Here is a 21,107-nt window from a genome sequence, read left to right on the forward strand (position 1 = left end):
ATAATATGTAAGAGTTATTTTTTTTAAATAAGAATCTTTTAAAAGTGAGGAAGTGCAACACCTGCCTTTCAGATTTTTTATTGCCTGGTCATCAAAGATTTCTTTTTTCAATTTACCCCAAATTTCTGACCTACAAGCAGAGCACCCAATCCATATTTGTCATTGATTCCTTGCTTAACTCTGTGTAAGATAAAACTCCTTGGTACTGGAGGCAGGATTTGAGGGATTTGAAGACTGAACCAGGGACAAGGAAAGTCTCTTGCTTGCTAGAGTTGGTGCCAGGAGAGAGAGTCTGGGGAGGAACAGGGGTCAGAGTATGTATTGGAAGATGTGACCATCTTTGGTGAGGGTGGAGGGGTACAAAATATAGTGCAAATGAGGGACTTTTACTGCCTCCCCCACTGCAACGTCAACCTCAAGGAGGCAGGGACTGTGACATCTTCCCCAATTCCTATCTGTATCCCCAGTGTCTATCATGTAGAACACATAAATATTGGTTTAATTAATTGAAACTTCCCTTTTCTACTGTCGAATTATAAAAACCTGGAAGGATAATTCCTTGCTGGATCATAGCCTCAAGAAGAAAGGAAGGGAGCTGAAGTCTCTCTCAGTCATTCTCTGTAACTGTCATGCTCTCCACATGTGTGGTCCTCTATCAGGACCTAAGCCCTGTGGAGACAGTCCAGGCATACCTCAGAGATATTGTGGGTTCTGTTCCAGACCACTGCAATAAGGCAAGTCTCATGAATTTTTTCGTTTCTCAGTATATATGTTTACACTATACTGTAGTCTATTAAGTGTGCAGTGGCATTATGTCTAAAAAAAACAATATATATAACTTAATTAAAAATATTGCTAAAAAATGCTAACATCATCTGAGCCTTTACTGAGTTGTAATCTTTTTGTAGGTGAAGGGTCTTGTCTCGATGCTGATGGCTGCTGACTGACCACAGTGGTGGTTACTGAAGTTGGGGTGGCAATTTCTTAAAATAAGACAACGATGGAGTTTGCTGCATCCATTGACTCTTCCTTTTATAAACGATTTCTTTGTAGCATGCAATGCCATTTGATAGAATTTTACCCGTAGTAAAACTTTCAAAATTGGAGCAATCCTCTCAAACGCTACTGCTGCTTTATCAACTAAGTTTATGTGATATTCTAAATCCTTTGTTATTTCAACAGTCCTCGCAACATCTTCACCAGGAGTAGGTTCCATCTCAAGAAACCACTTTCTTTGCTCATCCATAAGAAACAACTCTTCATCCATTAAACTGTCATCATGAGATTGCAACAATTCAGTCACATCTTCAGGCTCCACTTCTAATTCTAGTTCTCTTGCTATTTCCAACACATCTGTAATTACTTCCTCCAGTGAAGTCTTGAACCCCTCAGTCATCCGTGAGGATTGGAAGGAACTTCTTCCAAACTCCCGTTCATGTTGATATTTTGACCTCTTCCCATGAATCACAAATGTCCTTAATGGCATCCAGAATGGCGAATCCTTCCCAAAAGGCTTGCACGTTACTTTGCCAAGATCCATCAGGGGAATCACTATCTATGGTAGCTACAGTCTTACAAAATGTATTTCTTAAATAATAAGACTTGAAAGTCAAAATTACCCCTTGATCCATGGGCTGCAGTATGGATGTTGTGTTAACAGGCATGAAAACAACATTAATCTCGTTGTACGTTTCTGTCAGAGATCTTGGGTGATCAGGTGCACTGTCAATGAGCAGTAATATTTTGAAAGGAATCTTTATTTATTCCTCCCCAAAACCCCCCAGTACACAGTTGTACATTGTAGTTGTGTGTACCTCTGGTTGTGAGGAATCTTTATTTTTGAACAGTAGTTCTCAACAGTGGACTTAAAATATTCGGTAAACCATGTTGTAAACAGATGTGCTGTCATCTGGTCTTTGTTGTTCTATTTATAGAGCATAGACAGAGTAGATTTAGCATAATTTTTAAGGGCCCTAGGATTTTTGGAATGGCCAATGAGCATTGGCTTCAACTTAAAGTCATCAGCTACATTAGTCCCTAACAAGAGAGTCAGCCTGTCCTTTGAGCTTTGAAGCCAAGCATTCACTTCTCCTCTCCAGCTATGAAAGTCCTAGATGGCATCTTCTTCCAATAGAAGGCTGTTTCATCTACATTGAAAATCCATCATTTAGTGTAGCCAGCTTCGTTAATGATCTTAGCTAGATCTTCTGGATAACTTGCTGCAGCTTCTACGTCAGCACTTGCTGCTTCACCTTGTACTTTTGTGTTACGGAGATGGCTTCTTTCTTGAAACCCAGGAACCAACCTCTGCTAGCTTCAAACTTCCCTTCTGCAGCTTCCTCACCTCTCTCAGCATTCATGGAATTGAAGAGGGTTAGAGCCTTGCTCTGGATTAGGCTTCGGCTTAAGGGAATTTTGTGGCTGGTTTGATCTTTGATCTTCTACCCAGACCACTAAAACTTCCTCCATATCAGCAATAAGGCTGTTTCGCTTTCTTCTCATTTCTGTGTTCAGTGGAGTAGCACTTTTACTTTCCTTCAAGACTTTTTCTTTTGCATTCACAACTTGACTAAGTCTTTGGTGCAAGAGACCTAGCTTTTGGCCTGTCCTGGCTTTCAACATGCCTTCCTTCCCAAGTCTAATCATTTCTAGCTTTTGATTTAAAGGGAGAGACATTTGACTCTTCCTTTCACTTGAACACTTAAAGGCCATTGTAAGGTTATTTCAATATTTTTGTGTCTCAGGGAATAGGGAGGCCTGGGGAGAGGGAGAGAGATGGGAGAATAGCCAGTCAGTGAAGCAGTCAAAACGCACACATTTATCGTTTAAGGTCACTGTCTTATACGGGTGTGCTTCATGGAGTCTCAAAACAATTGCAACACATAGTTTGCAGAACCCCAGTCCCAGGACAGCAAATGGTGGGCAAAATGGAATCACCCAGCTCAGGGGAGGCCTTCTCCATCCATGCGCTTAAGTAAGGGGTTGGGGGAGGGACTGCATACTGTTTACCCATCTAAATGTTACTGCTAAAATTAGACCTCAGTGTGCATCTCCAAACCTGGAGGGCCTGGTGTGCCACAGCCAAAGGTTGTTCTTCCCAGGGTCTGGGCAGTGGAAGCTGTGCGCGCTGATTAATATAATAAGTTCATCTAAATTTCAAAAGGATGGAGAAGGCTGTTGTTCCTCTCCTCCTGGAAGAACTCTACAAATGACCTTCACAAAGAGCCCCCTCAGAACCTACAGAACCAAATTTTTTACAGTCCTCTTTATGCCCCTGCTTCTATTTCCTCTTTCTCTTCTTTTTCCATTTCTTTTCTCCCTTTCTCGTCCTATCTATTTCTTCTTGTCACTACCTCTTTCTCTCCTGCTTCCCCAACTCTTCTTCCTCCTCCTCTGTAAAGGTGATACTTTGGAACTGAAAGTTTATTTTCATATTTGTGGAAAACAATTATATTTTTTTCATAGGTCTTCGACCCTTTGTGGAAATTGATTCTTCTATCCTAAGTTGACTTTTATAATAATTATCCAAAGACAAAGGATAATAATATATGGAAATTTAGCACACTAAAAGGGAAAAAATCACTTAGAGTTTAACATTTAACATTTAAGCATTCTGGGGCCAGCCCCATGGCTGAGTGGTTAAGTTCACACACTCCACTTTGGTGCCCAGGGGTTTCCCCGGTTTGGATCCTGGGCACAGACCTGGCACTGCTCATCAGGCCATGCTGAGGCAGTGTCCCACATGCCACAGCCAGAGGCACTCACAACTAGAATACACAACTATGTACTGGGGGACTTTAGGGAGAAGAATAAAAAAAAAAGAAAACAAGATTGACAACAGTTGTTAGCTCAGGTGCCAATCTAAAAAACAATATTTAAGCATTCTGACCTCTATTAGAGTTTGACGATGCCATTCATGTTGGAACACCTAAAATTACAACCATCATCTATGTTTTGCAGGCTTCCTTTATCTATGCAGACATTTCCTGTTCCGTTTTCTCTTTCCCCAGAGACCCATAACAACTTACTTATTGTTGGTCTGAGGTTTTATTTGAGGTGGGGGAGGGGAAAGAAGCCTTTTTAAAACTCATGAATCCAAACTTGTGAAGAGAGGTGAAAGAAGGCACGAGATGCCGGTGCTAACCTAGGCTGACACGTTTACTTTTGCCTGAGTTCACTTTAGAATGTAAATGTCTTCCAACTTCATTAGTTTAAAATTAGCTTCTCAAATATGTTTTTCAGAACTCAGTGTGCCCACGTACAATTACATATGCAACATTGTGAACAACATATTCTCAAACCCAAGTCCACGCATCTGAGGTCAGCAATGCCAGCTATCCCTCACACAGGGCCTCCCACCTGCCAGGCACTGCGCGAAGCTCTTCAACTGTATCGGCTCATTTAATCCTTCAACAACTGTATTACAAGGTATGTGTCCTAGTCTGCTTGGGCTGCCATAACAAAACACATAGACTGGTGACTTGAACAACGGACATTTATTTTCTCACAGTTCTAGCGACTGGAAGTCAAGGATGAAGGCGCCAGCAGCACCTTGGGTTGATGTCTGGTAAGACTTCTCCTCTTGGGTGGCAGACAGCTACCTTCTCGCTCTGTGCTCACATGGCCTTTCCTCTGTGCTTGTGCAGAAAGAGAAAATGAGTGAGCTCTCTGGTGTCTCTTCTTCTAAGGACAATAATCCGTTTGGATCAGAGCCCCAGCCTTAGGACCTCATTTAATCGTAATTACCTCCTTAGAGGCCCTGTGTCTAAATAGAGCCACACTGGGGGTTAGGACTTCAACATATGCACTTTAGGGGGGACACAAACATTCACTCTATAACCATGGGTAATGCTGTTCTCTCTATTTTTCAGATTAGGAAACTGAGGTCCACACAGGTTGAGTAATTTTCCCAAGGTCACAGAGCTAGTAAATGGCAACTCCAGCATCAAGTTCTCAACCACTATGCTGTGCTATTTCTCACCACCTAGCATGAGTCTTAATATAACATCTAACAACCAACAACCCTAACCCCTAGCAGAACTTTAAACCTATCTTATAATTATCAGAGCTTTGCCGTGCCCTTTCTTTTTTTAAGTTTCCCTACAGGGAAACAATCCCTCACTATTACTATTCTTTTATTAGAAATAGTCTCTATATTATCAGTTTTAGAGAAATAACGTGTAGTTACTACAATCTGGCTCTTAAAACGCTTATATATCTTAGGTAAACATCTAGTGAAAACTTCTTCTAATTTTCTATATTTATACCCTACTGGTTACAAATATAATCTGTAGTAATATTTCAAAGTCTTGTGAAAGATGACCTGAGTGGAGCCATATCAAAATAGAGCCAGAGCAGCCATTACAGAGGAGTTGCCTTGCACATCTTGTTTTCTTTATCTTCCAAACTGGTCCAAACTGCCAATATTCCAAGAAGTCAGTAAGGACAAGAATATCCTTTCTGTAAGAACCGATGCAACTGGACTTTGCTGATGATCGAATCGCTAACCAACCAATGAAGGACAAGTCCAGCCTTTTCTCTGATGACCGAATCTCAAGGCAATCTATGAAGTACAACCTAACCTTGCCTCATCTGGCACCAATGAACTCTTCTTTAATACGACTCACTTCACCCTCCCTTTTTCCATAAAATCCTAAGCCCCTCTCCTGTAATTGGGATGCTATTTGGGTTTCTACCTGAATCTGTGCCTCATGAATTGCAGTTCTTTGATCCCAAATAAACACTTTGCCTCTTAAACTGGTTTCTGTTTTTGTAGGTTGATAGGCTCTATTACTTTTTAAAGATTTAAAGCTTTTTAACCCAAATTTCTATTAAGAAAACTGAAGCATCATAATTTTGTGAGACTACTCTTAGAATTCTTACTGGTCAATGAAGAAATTATTTTACACCAACTTACAGGCTTTGCCATGTTCAAATCAAATGTGTACTGAGGGAATCTCATTACACGATTGGCAGCAATTCTGGGATTTTTAATGGAATTGGGGTGGAGGGAGGAGGAGGGGAAGGGACAATGCATTGGACAAGAGCAAAGATTCTGGAATTTGGCTCTCCAGGTCTGAATCCTGACTCTACGGTGTCCTTGAGCAAGTCACCCAACCTCTCTAAGTTTCAGTTTCCTCATTAGTAAAATGAAGCTAGGAGTAGATTTTCCCTTATGTGAAGATTAAGTCAGAGAATCCATAACTAAATTAAATAGTGCCAGGCTCACTAAAAAGTCAATTTGTTTCCTGCTTTATTGAGATGTAATTGATGTATAGCATTGTATAAGTTTAAAGTGTACAACATAATGATTTGAGATATATATACATATATATATAATGAAATGGTTACCACAAGGTTAGTTAACATATCCATCACCTCACATGGTTACAATTTTGCATGTATGTGATAAGAACTTTCAAAATCTACTCTCTTAGCAACTTTCAAATATGCAATACAGTATTGTTAACTATAGCCAGCCCTGGTGGTCTAGTGGCCAAGATTCGGAGCTCTCACCGCCATGGCCCAGTTCCTTTCCACCTGGGTTTGTTTACTGGTCCGGGAACCATACCACCTGTCTATCGGTTGTCATACTGTGGCAGCTGTGTGTTGCTGCAAGCTATGCCACCAATATTTCAAATATCAGCAGGGTCACCCACGGTGGACACTTGAGCTTGCAGACTAAGACCGACTAGGAAGAAGGACCTGGTCACTCACTTCTGAAAAAATTGACCGTGAAAACCCTATGAATAGCAGTGGGGCATCATCTGATATAACACTGGAGGTGAGAGGATGGTGCAGAAAGACTGGACAGGTTTCTGCTCCGCTGTCCACAGACTCGCTAGAGTCAGAATTGACTCGACAGCACCAACAACCCAATATACTCTTAACTATAGTCACCACACTGTCGTTTCCTCCCCAGAACTTATTTATCTTATAACTAGAATTTCCTACCTTTGACCACCTTCCTTCATTTCCCCAATCCCTGGAAACCACCAATCTGTTCTCTGTTTCTATGAGTTTGGTTTTGTTAGAGCCCACATACAAGTGAGCTCATACAGTATTTGTCTTTCTCTGTCTGACTTATTTCACTTAGCATAATGCCCTTAAAAAAAATCAATTTTTTAAAATTAAAAAAAAATTTTGTGTGTGTGTGTGAGGAAGATTGGCCCTGAGCTAACATCTGTTGCTAATCTTCTTCTTTTTGGCCCTGAGCTAACATCTGTGTCCTCTGTTTTGTACGTGAGATGCCGCCACAGCATGGTTTGATGAGTAGTGTGTAGCTCTGTGCCCAGGATTTGAACCCGCAAACCCCAAAGTGGAGTGCCACCAGGCTGGCCCCAAAAAATCAAAATGTTTTTAAAATTGTAAACTTCTGGAAAGAATGTTTTTTATATATATGTGTGTATATATACACACATATATATACATTTTTTTTTTTTAATTCCCCAAACCCCTAACGGGAAGGGACACGGTGAGTGTTAAATGAAAAAATGATAAATGTCTTGAGAGGGCAATGTCCCGCCCCGACCCATTCTTAGTATTACTAGCTTCACCAGGAAGCAGCGGAAGCTGTCTTTTGAGGTAAAATAGGGCCTCACACAGGCAAGAGCATTGCTAGACCACAGGCCTTGCTCTTAAACCACAGCTACACCCCCAGCCTTACACGAGAATTGGGGAGGAACTCTTGCTTAGTTCCCATGATAAACAGTTTCTCACCTGTGTAGTTCTTATGACTTTTTTGACATAAACATACACTTATGTTTAGTCTTCTTTGGGGATGACATTGTGATATGGGGTATTTCTCTTCAGAATCCATTTAAAACTAAGTATTTCAGGTTTTAGAGTGAATGAAAACCATTAAGTAGTACATAAAATATATTTTGGTCAGCTGAGCCTAATTTTAGACTGTCAGCATAGACACTCATCAGTACAACTACCACCCCACAGACACTACAGCATCTGTTTGCCTCTATTAATATGGTTGAGAACTTTCGTTTTGTGACTTGGACAGTAGACCCACTTGTAGTTTCTGGGATGGCTAAGTTCCAAGAAGGTATGAGGGAGGGATGGTATGGATTCTCTCCCCACCTAGCTTTTTGGACTTGGTCTTAAGCCCTGATGGTTAGATGGGTGAGGGCCAGAAAGTGGGGACACTGGTCACGAAAAATCTTTATGATTCTCAGTGCCAAGCATCATTGCTTCAGATCCCAGGTGACAAAGTATAGCACAGGCCTGGGAGGAAGAGGCCATTTTCCCCACTCTGCTCTGACAGCCCAAGGGCTGGCGGGCTTGGCAGCCTGGGAGAGACATGGACTTGGCACCATCAGCTCTGCTTTCATGATGGGCAGTGACAGCATTGGTGCTTCCAAGCAGCCCTGCAGGAAGCAGACCTGGAGGAGCCAGAGCAGGAGAGAAAGGACCAGGTGGATCTGTGTGGTTACAGCAGCTGGTTTGTAAGCACGAATGACACATCCTGTTGGGGACGCCCAGAAATAGCTGTAGGACACTGAGGTCAAGCTAAGATCCTGTTGTCACCTTTGTAATTTGGACATCAAAAGGCAACATAACCTGATTTTACATAGTCTGGGAGACCTGGACACGCTGTAACTAAGCTGTAATTGCAATTAATGGGCTACTTTATAAGTAACCTAATTTCACAAGATAATTGGTGGCTTACAATAAAATGAGATTGGTAACTTACAATAAAACAAGGAGATTATAGCCATTGCAAAAAGGTCTATAAATTGAAGAGACTGAGACACAGGCAAAAATTCTGAATTAGGTTAAGCAAGAAGAGAAAAACAACAGAGCTTCAAAAGAATGAGACTTGTTTCATGGAAAGCGTTTTACCACAAGTTCAAGCATTTCTTTTCAAGAAGAGCTTAGGAGTGGAAATATGGATGGAGGACTTGTCTTAAGCATTTTCATGCCACTCTACCTAAGAATGAGCAAATATCAGTTGTTCCCATCAAAGGACGAGGGGTTGGTGGACATGAGTACCTTTGGTCCTACTGCTGACCACAGAGCATCCTTAGCTTTTGAGCCACTTCCAAATCAGCCTTATCACCTGCCGCAGGACACATCGCATTGGCTTCCTCTCCTCCTGGTGAGAGCCACTTTGCAGTAGAGACAATGGTTCAACACTGTGGGAGCATGGCTACAGCACTAGAAGACCACGCCCACAGAACACTTCCTGTTGACTGGCATCCCACCACGGGTTCTGATGAGAAACACCTTCTAGCAAACTCTCTATTGTTAGAGCAACTTCCCTGAGAACAGGAATCAGAGAAGCACTCCTTGGCAGCCCAGCTTGACCATTCCATACTGTCTGTCCGTTTCCCTCTAGCAGCTAAGCTTTATCTGCTCATCCTCTGGCTCTCACCTAAGTGTCTTCCTCAAGGAAGCCTTCCCTGACTAGGTAGGCTTTTGCTGCCCTCTTTACTTCGTCATAATACTTAGAATGAATTAATATTGGTAGAATTGTGTATTTAATTACTGCAGAGAATATGGACAGGGATCATGCCTGTATTGTTCACTGATGGACCCTCAGTGCCTGGCTCACAGTAACTAGAAAATATTTGTTGCATGAATGACTGTTAGTGTCACCTGCAGAGCTTTCCCTACATGGCTGATGTCTTCAGCTAAAGCACTTGGTGTTTTGCTTCATTCATCTCACTCCTGCTGTTAATATTTTAAATTATTTTTTAATTTTATATAAGTAATGCGTGAATATACATTTATTGCAGAAAAGTTCAAACAAAACATATACATACATACATATGAAAATTATAGTCTTATATATGTAAATTATGCCACAATAGAGGCTGGCCCAGTGGCTTAGCGGCTAAGTTTGCACACTGAGCTTTAGTGGCCCATGGTTCACCAGATCGGATCCTGGGCTTGGACCTATGCACTGCTTATCCAGCCATGCTGTGGCAGGCATCCCACATATAAAATACAGGAAGATTGGCACAGATGTTAGCTGAGAGCCAACCTGCCTCAGCAAAAAGAGGAGGATTGGTGGCAGATGTTAGCTCAGGGCTAATCTTCCTCAAAAAAAGATTATGCCACAATAAAGCTATTCTTGAAAAGCTGCAACCCCCCTTCACAATTTTGCACCAACCCAGTCCCATTCCTTTTCCCAGTCATAAAACCACTATTAATAGTTTGATGTGTAAACTTTCAGATCTTCAGTGTATTTTCACACATATACTCATATGAACATTCATACTTTCATACACATATAGGACATTCACACACATTAAGAGTGTTTTAGGCAGAGTCCAATCAGAAGGCAGAAGCTATGCTAGATATTGCAGAGGGAATTCAATACAGATGATGGAAGGGTTGAGAGGCCAGAGAACAGCAGGCAGCCACTGTCAACCCTGGGGCTGGAGGGACAAAGGGAGAAGGTAGCGTTACCAAAGCCTTGGTTCTGGGTCCACCAGGAGGAATCTGGAACCAGCACTTCCAGGCTCAAGCTGCAACCATGGAGACAGGGTTGTGCAGCAGGGGCTGGAGACATGTACAAGATGCTGCCAGACCCCATCTGAAGCAGAAAGAAGGGGACAAATAACCTTGCTTCTCCTCTCATTCTCCAGTGTTCCATCACTGGCTCTCTTTGGCCAGTTCACTAAGGAAGGCTGGGAAAAATAGTTCCCAGAAATACAAAGCCCAGGATTGAGGATGGTAGAGAATAGATTTGAGAACAAACAGACAAAAGACCAGCATGTGTAGCTTAAAATAAAATATATAAATAGCATCATGGTAAGTCTAAATTTATCACGTCATTTTTGTAGAGATGAACCCTGGTTAGAATGGCCATTGAGAGCAGACTCCATCCACAGAATCAAGAGTCCAGCAGTAGAGCACAGGGGTTGGCAGCGGAAGGCAGGTGTGCTGCAGAAGTGCACCCCAGGCAGAGGGAAAGGTCAAAGGACTGCTGTGGGTGCAGGTCTCGTTCCCAGGGAACCAGGCCTGACCTGCTCCGCAGGGTGGAAAGAGGGCAGGGTCATGGGCTGATTACTGAGCCCTGAGTAGGCTCAAAGACTCAGAGATTCTAGAGCCTGAAAGGAACTTCGGTCTCCCATTTCAACTCATGACTTCTACAGAATAAGGAACCGAAACGCAGAGAGGTGAAGCGATGGGCCCGGCTGCCCAAAGGTCCACAAACTTATTTTTTGTTTTTGGGTGCATGGTGGGGAGGCATTTGGGGACAGTTTAGCACCAATGCCTCCTCTTCCTGCTGTGAGTCACTGAGCAGCCCAGCAGAGAAGCCCTGACAAGAAATGAGGAGGTCTAGAAGCGATTGCTCCAATACGACCTGTTTCATAAACAATGCTAAGCCCCTGGCAAGTCTTATGAAGGAATTTGCCAAAGATCGTTTCTTTAGAAACTCCTCTAGCCTCAAGAGTCTGGTTTTAGTAGTCTTGGGCAAAATTTTGGAACCTTCAGTATGTTCCATGCACTGTGCTAGACATAAAGATGAACAAGATACAATATGAATAAGCCATGTACTTCCAGGAGTTCTAAGTCTCCAAGGGATCAGAAGTGAATACAGATAATTACGATGCTATGTGATAAATATAATAATATCTATAGCACAGAAGAGGGAGTAATTGCTGGCAGAGGGGAGCTCGGGGAGGTGGACCGAGAATGCCTCACCAAGGTGACAACAGAGAAGGTGCAGAAGGAAGAATAGGAGCTCTTTAGACCTCCCACTCCAATTCTGAAATGACAGCATTAAACCAACCTTTCCTGGAACACCACTATTATTCCTCAAACGTTTACAAAGCAGCTCTTCCTGCCCCATTTACCTCTCATTAGGGAATGGAAACCACAGGCAAACATACCATTTTTTAAAGTAAATGATAGATGAAATGAGTCCGCTGGCCCCATCCACCAGGATCACTAGGGCCAGGTTGACTTTCAGAGAGTCTGTGGACTGAAAAGTTGATGAGTTCGCCACAGGTAATTTAATATTAAAACAATGCCATCAGCCAAACGCCGCTAAGGAAGTCCAACAAGGTTCTGACTTTCCTGTAATAACATCTTTTATATGTTTTTGAAAATATCAAATAGCCAACTATTATCCGTAAAATGATTTTCTTGTTATTTTGGTGGCCCTGCTCTGCTGGTGCCCCCAGCATGTGTTTTGGCCTGCCTGCGGGCGATCATGCCCCTTTCCACTTCAAGACACCCCAGGTGAGGTTGGCCTCTGCAAGTCATATTTCTATTCTTAACCAAATGGACTTAACGCTGGTCTTTCACTTCCCCACAGAGCACATGCATTATGATTTTGTTCTTTATCCCTTTCTGTCAGTAAATACTCACCTCGCAGCTCAGGAAGGCCAGCTGAAAGCCTAGTGGTCTGGTTAACCAGAAGGAAAGGCTGACGTGAGAAACAGTTTCCTCCTACTGAGCTCAGCAGCTCACAGCAAGAGGAAGAGCATATTCCAGTGACGTGTTGATGAGCACAGGCTTTTGAACAGACATGACTGGGTTCAACACTTGCTCTTTCACTTCACCATCTGATCTTGGGCAGTTGCTTTACACTGGTGAGCCCAAGTTTTACCTTCTATAGAATATGCTTATTAGTAATAGTACCTGCCTCACGAGGTCATTCTTTCAACAAACACTTAGTATGTTCCTACTATGTGCCAGGCAGTGAACAAAGAAAAATCTCTGTCTTTATATGGAGCTTACATTCTAGTAGAAGATAGACAACAAAAATAAACAACTAGATTATATCTTATGTCAGAAAGGAAAGGGGCTAAGGAGAGGTGGGAGGGGTTAGATGGAGTGACCAGAAGAGCCTGTATGAAGCAGTGACTCAGCGGATGTAAGACATCGGCAGGTGGACATCCCCGGGAATTCCTTCCAGGCAGAGGGAACAGCCTGAGCAGGGACCCTGAGGCAGGAGCAGGCCTAGTATGTTGGAGGAACAGTGAGTCTGGCTGGACTGAGGGTGTGGACAGAGTGGAGGTAAATGAGGTCAGAGAGTGTGAGAGCAGAGGAGTGGCGTGCTCTGACTCACATCTGAATGGGATCACTCCGGCTGCTGGGTTGGGAACAGACAGGACGGCGAGGGTGGAAGCAGGGAAACCGGTTAGGAAACTACTGTAGTGATCCAGGTGAGAGATGAAGCACATGACGTCCTTACCTTGGCACCTGACATGAAACCAACTCTGGATAAGAGTGCGGGCCCCTGAACCCACACACGCATATCTGGCAAGGGAAGGTCTCAGCTTTGTTCTCTTTTCTGCATCTTTCTCCAGCCGTCTACTGTGCTCATCATCATCTCCCTTAATCACCCTGCTTTTAATCTTCTTCCCCTTTCCTTCTCTCTGCCTCTTGCTCACTCTGCTGTCTGCCTTTTCTTACTCTTATGAATGGTCTGGTTTTCCAGGGCACAATTTGGGGGGTTGGTTTAGAGTCTTCGGGAGATCGCAGTATGCCTCACAGGGTACATCAGAGGGATGAGGGAGCAGAGGTGGGGTGACAGGAACAGGAGGTGCCCAGAGAGACAGCTCTGCCATGAAGGTTGTACTGATGCCACAGACAGAGCTCTTGTTGCCTCAGCCAGGAAAAGAGGAGCTCCTCTAGGTGTTTCAGGTAATGCCTGAAAGGACTCTAATGCAAGGGAGTCAGAGGCTGACACCACCACTGCAGGGACGGGAAGAGCAAAGATCAAAAGGCCATTTTCAGGCAATCAGGAAGTACGGGGATTACGGGGGAAACCACCACCAGTTACCCCTCAGCCTTCAGCACCAAAGCAAGTGATTCTCAGAAGGAACCTCATTGATACTAGCCACCACCTTGATGTCACAATACCAGGTCAATTGTCACAGTAGGCAGTAAGGGTATTCCCAGAAACCATTCTGACAGTGGGACTACTAACCCTGACTTAACTATTCATAGAAGTGTCTGCAAATCTCGTGAATATATCCCAATAAAGCTAAAGTCAGTGTAGCCTCGCAACGAAGCTCACATTGGTGAGGGAAGTCACCATGGACCCTGCCTTTATGGGGCCCTCAGGGGAGGAGACAATCAAATCACCAGCACAGTCTATAATTATAGCACAAGAGAGGAAAAGTTCAGGGTCCTAGTGAGAGTCCAGGAGAAGGCATCCTAATCTAGTGGAGCGACAGGAAAGCCTGAAGGATTCATTCTTTCGACAAATATTTTTGCCTAAAACCAGTGGGAGCCCCAGGAGGTTCTGAGGAGTGGAGAGACACGGCCCCATTGGCATTGGAACGGATCACTCTGGCTGCAGCGAGAATATTGTATTACAAGGGTTGCTTTGGCAGTAGCTGCATCCTAATTATTTCCCCCTTTCTCACTTTCCTTTCCGGTAGCCACGGAGATTTAAATAAATGCAGGCCAGATACACAGTTAAAAGCCAACAATGAAGGGCTGTGTGGAGGAGAGCACACTGCCTTCAGTCAGGCAGACGCAGATCACATCTTCCCTCCACCTGCAGTCGATGGGGGCACCGGGCAAGTCACTCACCCTCTCTAAAACCTGCTTCTACCCAGTCTATGAAATGGGGAGAACAATGCCTACTCCATGGAGCTGAAGGAGCAATAGAAAGAGTGTGTGCAAATTACCTGGCATCTGGCAGCACTCAGGACACACCGGCTGTTACTAGAAGTAATTGCACTGTCATAAAGGTAGTTAGAGGAAGATTTCTAAGCAAAAGTTATGCTAGGAAAAGCACTGGGAATAGAGTACAATCTCTCCTATGAAAGAAAAATATAAATATATGCAATATTACACAGTTATGTAAATTTTTTTATAGATAGCTCTCTAACGAAGTCTTCCTAATGCTAGTGTTGGAAAACAAGTCTATATTACTTATGTAATTAAAATATATACATACATACCAAAAAGTTTAAAGGTTTTCTCAATAAACTATGTTGTACATGAATTGCTTTTTCTCTTGCCTTTTCCCGGATGCAATTGTCCTTGGAGAAAGTGAACTCATTTTTTAGCTTGTCTATCCCCCAGGCTGAACAGCATTAGCTTCTCAAGAATGATTTTATTTATCTCTGTTTCTTCAGAGCCTACTAGAGAGCCTGGCAATGAGTGGTAGGTGCTCAGTAAATACTTACAGAATGGAAAAATAGATAAGGAACAAATGAATAAATTTAACCTGTGAGTCTGGCAACTGTATTTCTATGAACCAAAATTAAGACGCAGTGTCTGTTCTACAGAAAATCAGTGTCTTGGAGAGAAGTTGGCATGGAATATTTGAAATCCAGACTGTCCTGGAAAATTCAGGATATGTGGCGAGCATGTACCTCAAATAGCTGAATCTGTTTTAAAGGAGCTAGAACATGTAGCTTTAACAATTTCCACTGTGAGCTTGTGTTATACTTATTTTTCAGCACAAAAAATGTTTGAAGTCCTTTTTTCATAGTCAAAGGAACAATCTAGAAGATTTTAAAGGATTTCTGTTTAACCATTGGCACAAGACTCAGGATCAGCTTTTCTCTTACCTCACTCACCATAATTAATTAGCTGCCCTGATCAGACCTCTATTGGCACAAAAAAGGCAAGTGAAACAGCCATACATTTTGTTTGTTAAGCACAGCTGAGCCTAGCTCAACAGAGTGTCAATTCAAAAGGGGGAAATAAAATATGCAGCAAAGTTGGGAGACAGGGAACAAAGAATCCAGTATGACAATTAACTGGAGAGCTAAACAAGCATTCAGAATACTATCAAGAAGGTAAAATGCCCCAAGAGTCTAGAAAAGAGGTAAACTGGAGGGGGAGGGGAAAGGCTGAGAGGAACTAGAAAGATCAATTTAAAATCAGTGGAGAAATTTAAGATGTTTTAAAGGAATAATTTTCTTTTTTTTGATGAGGAAGATTGATCCTGGGCTAATATTTGTTGCCAGTCTTCCTCTTTTTGCTTGAAGAAGATTTTGCCTGAGCTAACATCTGTGCCAATCTTCCTTCGTTTTGTATGTGAGAGGCCACCACAGCATAGTTTATAAGTCTACATCCAGGATCCAAACCTTCAAACCCTGGGGCACTGAAATGAGCACTCAAACTTAACCACAAGGCCACAAGGCCGGCTCCAAGGAACATTTTTAAGTCAGGTTTATTAAAGTTTAATTTATATGCAATAAAATTTACCCTCTTAGCGTATAGTTCTGTGAGTTTTAAACATTGCATACAGTTGCATAGTCACCACAACAGTCAAGGTACAGAGCAGTTTCATCATTCCAAAAGTCCCTCTTGCTCCTCTGTGATCAACCCCTCCATCACCCGTAGCTCCTGGCAACCACTATTGTGTTTTCTGTTTCTCTATTTTTGCCTGCTTTAAAAGAATTTAATAACAAACTTTAAAATGGCTGGGAAAAGGAATTGAGATTTTTTTTCCCCACTACCCACTCACGTCCTACATTCTTTAATAGCATCATTTAGTGAACTTATATTATGAAGGATCTACTATTTGAAAAGATTTTACATACATTACCTTTCACGTTTACAGCTTGTCCATGAAGGAGGTTGTTATTCCCATTCCTCAGAGAGGAAACGACACTCAAAGAGCTGTCAAGCTGGTAAGGGACAGAGCAGAGATTCAAAATAGAAGTTGACCAAAAATGTCACCATGGCTGGGGCTGGCCCCGTGGCTGAGTGGTTCAGTTCCCGTGCTCCACTGCAGGCAGCCCAGTGTTTTGTTGGTTCCAATCCCAGGCGCGGACATGGCACTGCTCATCAAACCACGCTGAGGCAGAGTCCCACATGCCACAACTAGAAGGACCTACAACAAAGAATATACAACTATGTACTGGGGGGCTTTGGGGAGAAAAAGGAAAAAAATAAAATCTTTAAAAAAAAAAGAAGTCACCACGGCTAATCTCCAGGTGTTAGATTATAGCTGATTTGTACTTTCTTTTTCACACATTTTTTGTATTATCCAAGTTGTTGACAATGAGATTATATTACTTTCATAACCAGAAAAAAGTTACTTTTATAAGTAAATATATAAATACACACTACATACATAAATTTATATACACAAGGTCTGATTCCAAAGCCTATCTGTTTGCTGAGCCAAGCAGGGAAAGGTAGGAAAAATAGTTTAGGTGCTGGCCCCGTGGCCGAGTGGTTAAGTTCGCGCGCTCTGCTGTGGTGGCCCAGGGTTTCGCCTGTTTGAATCCTGGGTGCGGACATGGCACTGCTCATTGGGCCATGCTGAGGTGGCATCCCACATGCCACAACTGGAAGGACCCACAACTAAAAATACACAACTATGTACCAGGGGGATTTGGGGAGAAAAAGGAAAAATAAAATCTTAAAAAAAAAAAATCAGGTTTTAGAAAACAAATAGTTTAGAAAGGAATAAAAGGAAGCCTCCTGTTAGCAATGGGCACCCATTCAGAAGTGAGAAACCAGAATCCAATTTACCAGAAGAACCAGCGCACAGCTGTGCTCTGCCTCTAGATTTCATCACAGTCCAACATCTCTACCTTCCAAAGTTCTCTAGCGCAAATGCCCTTCCAAAGTACTGAAGATGAGCCCTGGAGACCTGTAAAAACCCATTGAGACCACTCCAGACCCAACAGGCAATCCTCCTAAGCATCTTCCTGCCTCATCTCCTAAAGCCAAGCAGGAACAGGCTGACCATCATGGGCAGGTGAGTGCACAGCAGCCTTCCACCACTGCTGGAGAGGCAGGAGAGTGGCCAAGAAGGCCAAGGCTAAAGGGAACACAGAGCACTTTATATTGTGTATGTGTGGGATCGTATTTAAATATAACAATTTGGGGGAAATATTACCCATTACAGGGCTGGAAGGGGACTCGTGAGGGCATCCTCCAGCCTTTGGGCCAAATCCGTTTATTGCTCATTCCAAAAAATATTTGAGAGATCGTACAAAAATGTATATAATACAAGATTAAAAAAATAGATTAGATACTGCAACTGGGTACTCAAGTGGAAAAACAGTGAACCTTGACCCCTACTTCACAGGATACACAATTAATTAAGAGGGATCACAGACCTAAACGTAAAAGTGAAACTATAAAGCTTCTGGAAGAAAATAGAGAAGAATATCTTCAGAATTTAGCTTAAACAGAGGTTTCTTAGACAGGATATAGAAAGCAATAACCATTTAAAAATTGATAAATTAGATTTTACCAAAATTTAAAACTTTTGCTCGTAAAAAGATAGTGTTGGGGCCAGCCTGGTGAGGTAGTGATTAAGTTCACATACTCCTTCAGCAGCCCGGGTTTCTTAGGTTTGGATCCCGGGCACAGACCTACACACTGTTCATCAAGCCGTGCTGTCGTGGCATCCTACATACAAAATAGAGGAGGATTAGCACAGATGTTAGCTCAGCGACAATCTTCCTCAAGCAAAAAGAGAATGATTGGCAACAGATGTTAGCTCAGGGCCAGTCTTCCTCAGCTAAATAAATAAATAAACAAAAAGACAGTGTTAATGAAGTATAGAAGCAATCCACAGACTGATGTAAAATATTTGCGAAACATATAGCTGACAAAAAATTAGTATTTAGAATATGTAAAGAACTCCTATACCTCAAAAACAAAAAAAACCAAACAACTCAATCTGGATTGACTTGAATAGACACTTCACAAAGAAAGGTACATAAATGGCCCATAAGCACTTTAAAAGATATTCAATATCGTTAATCATCAGGGAAATACAAATTAAAGCTACAGTGAGATACTGCTACTCACATGAATGGCTACACTTTAAAAAAAGACTGACAACACTAAATGTTGGAAAAACGTAGAGCGACCTGAACTCATACAGTGTTGGTGAAAGAAGCACTTAAGAAAAGTTCTGACAGTTTCTTATGAAACTAAGCATGCATTTACCCTACGACCTAGCAATTCTACTCCTAAGTATATAGCCAAGAGTTATGAAAGCATTTCCACAAAGAGACTTGTACAAAACCTAAATAGCAGCTTTAACTAAACAGAGGTATGTTCATACATTGGAATACTAATCAGCAACATAAAGAAACAAATTCTGATACACATCATAGTGTGGATGAAGCTTGAAAACATTATGCTGATGAAAGAACGCTTATATAAGAGTACGTACTGTGTGATTCCATTTGTACAAAGTTCTAAAACAGGCTAAACTAATCTATAGTGGGAAAAAAATCAAAACAGCAGTTGCCTCTGAGGCTGTGGGCATGAAAGAAAGGACGTGAGGGAACTTGCTGGACTCACGGGAATATTCTGTATGTTGATGTGGATTTGTGTTACACAAATGTATCCATTTGTCAAAAATCATTGAACGGTACACTTGAGATGTGTGCACTTTGTTGTATGTAAATTTTACCTCACTAAAAACCAAAAAGGGGCCAGCCCCATGGCCGAGTGGTTAAGTTCTCTTGCTCTACTTCAGAGGCCCAGGGTTTCGCAGGTTCGGATCCTGGGCACGGACATGGCACTGCTCGTCAGGCCACGCTGAGGTGGCATCCCACATGCCACAACTAGAAGGGCCCACAACTAAAAAATATACAACTATGTACCATGGGGCTTTGGGGAGAAAAAGGAAAAATAAAATCTAAAAAACAAACAAACAAAAAACCAAAAAAGAACTACAATCAAATATTGGACTTCAGTTAATAAAATGCGTACTAAAATGTATAAGTGTAATGTGTATAGATGTTTGCAATTTACTTTGAACTATATCAAAAGACAGTTGAAAAGAGGGATGGATACATGGATAGATATATGATAAAGCAAGTACAGTAAAAGGTTCATTATGGAATCCAGATGGTGGGTATGTGAGTGTTAACTATAAAATTCTTCCATCTTTTCTACATATTTAAAAAATTATATAATGAAATGTTGGAAAAAATAAGTTAAGATTTAGGAGAAAAGAAAATGAAAGTCAGACAAAAAAGATGAAATTGTAGTTAGGACACCATAAAGAACTACAGATCTGTCTTTGAGTTTCCTAAAAGTCAAAGCAAAAGGAGGGTGGGGGCAGGAGCAGAAGAGGAAGAGGAAACGAGGGAAGGAGGGAGGAAGAGAGAGGGAGAGAAGGGTCTTCATTATGTAATTAGCAATGTCCATATGATTTTTAAAAATTGTTTTAGTAAAGCACCACTTTTCCTGATACTGACAAGTTTTCATGGAGAGGGCACTGTGCAATGTGGTTCTATTAGTTAGGGTAAGGACTTGACACAGAGACTTTATTTATTAAGCAAGCAAGAAATTCGTTTCTCTCTCAGCTAATAATCTACAGATAGTGCCCTGAGACCAGTACAGTGGCTCTGCTCAAGGGAAAATAGGTGATTAGAGCTCCAAAAGGCCTACAACATGGAAAATGGCTGCAGTGATTTTATTAAGGAAAAAAAATTGTATCCAGACGTAGAAAGACCCTTGAAAATTTCTCTATCACTTGTCTCATTGATCTACTCCAATGAATCTTGCCAAATCCATTCCTCTCTGAACATGTACCATATGCTACATACCATAGGGAATGATAATAATAGCTTTCTTATACCATATTTCAACTGTTCTAAGAGGCATAATTTTTTCCCCACATTTTTTGACATCTCTGAAATCAGGATGGGTCTTATAATCAATGGCATGTCATAATTGGGGGAATTTTTTCTTTCTTAACGGTACACAAAATAATGGTGTTTCTTAAAATCAATGGCATGTTAGATTTAATGAAACACAATGTCTAGTGCTTAATGGTTCAAAGTATTTTCATCTTATTTGAGCCTCACAACATCATATTTTGGTGAGATGGGTAGTTATTCCTATTCCAAAAATAGAAATTGAGATTCCGAAAGTTTAAATGACCTCTCCCAGGTCCTCAGTTAGACTATGATGAAACTGTAACTCTAATCTGAGCTCTCTAAATTTGAAATATCCTGTTTTCTCCCAATATCGCGCAAAATATTTAGAGAATGAAAACTCCATGGAAACAGGGACTTTGTTTTGGTCACTACTATAGCACCAGAATATAAAACATTGCTTGGCACGTAGCAGGTATTTAATAAATATTTATCGAATGAATGATTGCAGAAGGGAATGAGACATCAAAAGGAAACAGCCCATGGGCTGGGAAGTTTATACAGAGGGCGACAATCCTGCTG

General features: G+C 41.8%; 1 protein-coding gene across 3 annotated transcripts in view; it reads right to left on the minus strand.

Moving 5' to 3' along the window:
* HERPUD2 (HERPUD family member 2) overlaps positions 1-21,107 on the minus strand; it is a 134,740-nt gene that overhangs the window by 70,028 nt on the left and 43,605 nt on the right. For all 3 annotated transcript variants that reach the window (XM_070511777.1, XM_070511774.1, XM_070511781.1), the window contains one exon: positions 16,490-16,777. The gene's annotated coding sequence lies outside the window, so the exon portion shown is untranslated. The remainder of the gene's footprint in view (positions 1-16,489; positions 16,778-21,107) is intronic.

The sequence above is a fragment of the Equus asinus genome, chromosome 1 (assembly GCF_041296235.1).
Source record: "Equus asinus isolate D_3611 breed Donkey chromosome 1, EquAss-T2T_v2, whole genome shotgun sequence".
Classification (NCBI taxonomy): domain Eukaryota; kingdom Metazoa; phylum Chordata; class Mammalia; order Perissodactyla; family Equidae; genus Equus; species Equus asinus.